At 36.7% G+C, this 3,427-nt stretch overlaps 1 long non-coding RNA gene across 1 annotated transcript; it reads left to right on the top strand.

Annotated features, from left to right (window-relative positions):
• Positions 1-691: 691 nt before the first annotated feature.
• On the top strand, positions 692-1,475 carry LOC125513794 (uncharacterized). The gene is made up of 2 exons (XR_007286159.2): positions 692-1,023; positions 1,205-1,475. It is a non-coding gene; the product is annotated as an uncharacterized LOC125513794 (long non-coding RNA).
• The last annotated feature ends 1,952 nt before the right edge of the window (positions 1,476-3,427 follow it).

Genomic DNA, 3,427 nt, shown 5'->3' with positions numbered 1-3,427 from the left:
GTAAAGCCGAAGAATACCATGTGGAACTTGAGTTCAGAAGTTAGGGAATTATAAGAGATCTTAATATTGTATATATGTAGCCAGTAGCGTCGGATAGATATACGAAAACTTGTTTTTCGACCAATCTCGAAGAAGGAGAGGTCGATCACTTCTCTCTGTATATGTTCATGACGATCTTCTGTACTTAATAGTTTCCTTCATTTGCTTACCAGCTAGCGTGTCGAGTCCTCTCTATACGTATAGTACGTAGCGTCGACCAAGCACGGAGATAAGAGAGGACACTTCTCTCTATTAGCTAGCTAACACAATATATGAAACCCCTATATTAACACTACAAAACCCCAAAAACCCCAACCCCCCCTTCAAAAACAAAAACAAAAACCCCAACCCCTGAATTGCTGATGCGTGGATGTCTTTTGGTTCCGGTTGATGCTACCAACTGGGACAAAAGGCCCCACGTGGAGTCCCATCTGTCCCGATTCGTATAAGAACCGGGACTAAAGGTATTGGGCTTTTGTACCGACCCTTTAATCCCGGTTCCCGAACCGAGAGAAATAGGCCTTATGAACCGGGACAAATGGGCATTTTTCTACTAGTGCATTATCATACTCCATAAATTCAGTCCGTATCTTCTTTCATAATGGTTTTCATGCAGATAGAGCCGCATGTCGATAGAATATCAGAATTGTAGCATGCATGTAAAAGTTAAATGTTTACAGTATTATACTCCATAAATTTGGTGGTCGTATCTTCTTTCATAATGGCTTCCATGCAGATATAGCCAAATCTTTTAGAATATCAGAATTGCAATATGCATATCTTCTAGATAGGATCACATAATCATTTCTTTGACTTTTTTAGGACTCATCTTTCGAGGCTATAAGATAGGGTGTGGCCTCTTCTGATGCGTCAATTTCATGCTTGCTTACTTGCTTTTGGGACTATTTATTCTTGGAGTCATGGGAGTGGTCAAGATGACAGGACTGTTATGCCTGTTCTTGCTCATGCCACTTTTAGTTCCTGGTAAGCGTTGTCTGAAAATTTCACATGAAGAACAAGGAACTTCATCAATGCATGTTTTATACTTTGTTTCCTCCTCTGTGAATTTTGTACTCCATGCCACAACTTTTTATCCTGTTCCTTTGTGGAACATCATAAGATCTGAATTTCTTTTTGTACAAAAAATTATGTGGTTATTTTGTAGGTTCGGAAGCAAAGATGTGCACTCGAGATAGCCGGACCTATACGTCTGTACCATGCAAGCATGATCCTTGTGTTGATGCATGCCACAAGGAGGGCTCTATCGAAGGGTTTTGTTACCTATTCTTCGGAGCTTGTACATGCCAATGGGAGTGTTGAATAAGAAACATGTTGCAACTATCATAGGGTGTGTGTAACAAATAATAATGTTGAGTAGTATGATGACTTGACAATGGGCAATGCAAGAGGTTGAGAATCTACCAAATATTCCTTAATTCTATATCTACTAAAGGAGGGTGCGTTTCTCCAAATGTTTGGATTGTCCCTACGTCACATGTGCCAGAATTATTGATGTGGGTCGAGCCATGTAAGTGGGCTTCCTATTTTAATGGGAAATAGAAAAATGGTGAGTCAATTACACTGATGGTGTTAGAATTTGACGCAAACAGTCATTTTGGTGCCAGATGTTGTGGCATACATCGAAGTGGTGCAAAAACTTGGCTTTGGCGTGCAAATACAATGCTTATTCCATTTCCATATGTAATTTAGGTTGACTAGGCACATGGGGCCCGTTGTCAGCGTCTGGAACAGGTAGAAGGCGCGTGTGGCCTGGTTTTTGTGAAAACACCCTTGAAATATAATTTTTTTCACAAAAAAATTTGCTGACCAGGAAGAGGTATTTTTTCACCTCTATGGCCAGTGGATCCCGAAAGTGAAAATTGAACGAAAACAGTGCACGTCAGGTAACGAACACACGACCTGCACCCAAAATGCAAGATAACTAACCACTGCACCGCTAACATTCACATGACCGAATGGATGACAATCCTATTTGTATTGGACCTGTAAGCATGTGGACCAGACCGCAGATAGTGCGACCCATTTTACACGAGCTATTTTCTACTTTATTGATAAAATGTAAGTAATAAAAATTAAATATGAATATTGGTGTATTATATTATACATACACATGATGAATAGTAAATAAACACATTTAAATATACAACTGTGTATTATAGAAAAAATATTTAGTTAATATGTACATTTAATTTTTTTATTAAATATGAATGTTTAGTGAATACAAAAATATTATACACTCAAGGATTATATTTAAATTATATACAAAATATCCTTATATAAATAGTTCAAATTTTAAATTATGACTATTTTAAAATTTAATGTCTGTATAATTAAAGTATTTTTTGAATTGTAATCTTATAAATATTTTTATTATTCTAAATTATATGACCATTGTTTATACTTCATAAATACTATTTTAGATATATGAATATTTTAAATAATATGTGAACAATTTTTTAAAATAAATTATTTTCTTTGTATGTAAAATTTTTATACACATGAATATTCAAACATTATTTTTATTTGTGAGATTATAATTTACATACTTTCTACAAATTTAAAATGGGATGCACTATCTGTACTTCATTTAAGCTCCACATGCGGCCGGCTCGAATACATAGTTTTGTTATCTACCCCTCCGTTCCCAAATATAAGTCTTTTTAGAGATTCCAACAAATGACTATATACGAAGCAAAATAAGTGAATCTACATTCTAAAATATATCTACATACATCCGTATGTTATAATTCATTTGAAATGTCTAAAAAGACTTACGTTTAGGAACGGAGGGAGTATAATGGATATGCTAATCGGGTAGGTAGAGTGGTTAGCATGATTCTTCTGCTGGTGGTAGATCGTGCGCTCGATACAACGTGGTCACATTTTTGGTTAATTTTCATTCACTTTTGCGTGACCCACTGGTCATATAGAGATGAAAAAAAATAAATACCTCCCGCTTCAACAGTTTTTTTTCAAGGGTGTTTTCACAAAAACCAGACCACACGCCCCTTCTACCCGTTCCAGAGGCTGATAGCAGGCCCCATGTGCCTAGTTAATGTAATTTTTCATATACAAACGAGATAAGCACTGTATTTGCATGTCAAAGCCAAGTTTTGGCATCACTTCGATGTATGTCACAATTTCTAGTACCAAAGTAACCGTTTACGTCAAGTTCTAACACCATCAATGTAAATCACTCAAAAATAGTCTGCAACTCAACTTTGTACGCGCCTGGGCTAGAATTATCAATGTCGATGGCGAGCGATGTGAGTGGGCTTCCTAGCAGGGTGGATAAAAAAAATTGCTTGTGTGGGGGATGGAGCCCATGACCTCCACTCCCGACCTAAAGGTTGTTTACTAATTTATA

Source organism: Triticum urartu, chromosome 6A, assembly GCF_056163025.1.
Source record: "Triticum urartu cultivar PI428250 chromosome 6A, HENAU_Tu73, whole genome shotgun sequence".
Taxonomy (NCBI): Eukaryota; Viridiplantae; Streptophyta; class Magnoliopsida; order Poales; family Poaceae; genus Triticum; species Triticum urartu.
The sequence above is the reverse complement of the archived record's forward strand: the minus strand, read 5'-3'. Positions and strand labels throughout refer to the sequence as shown.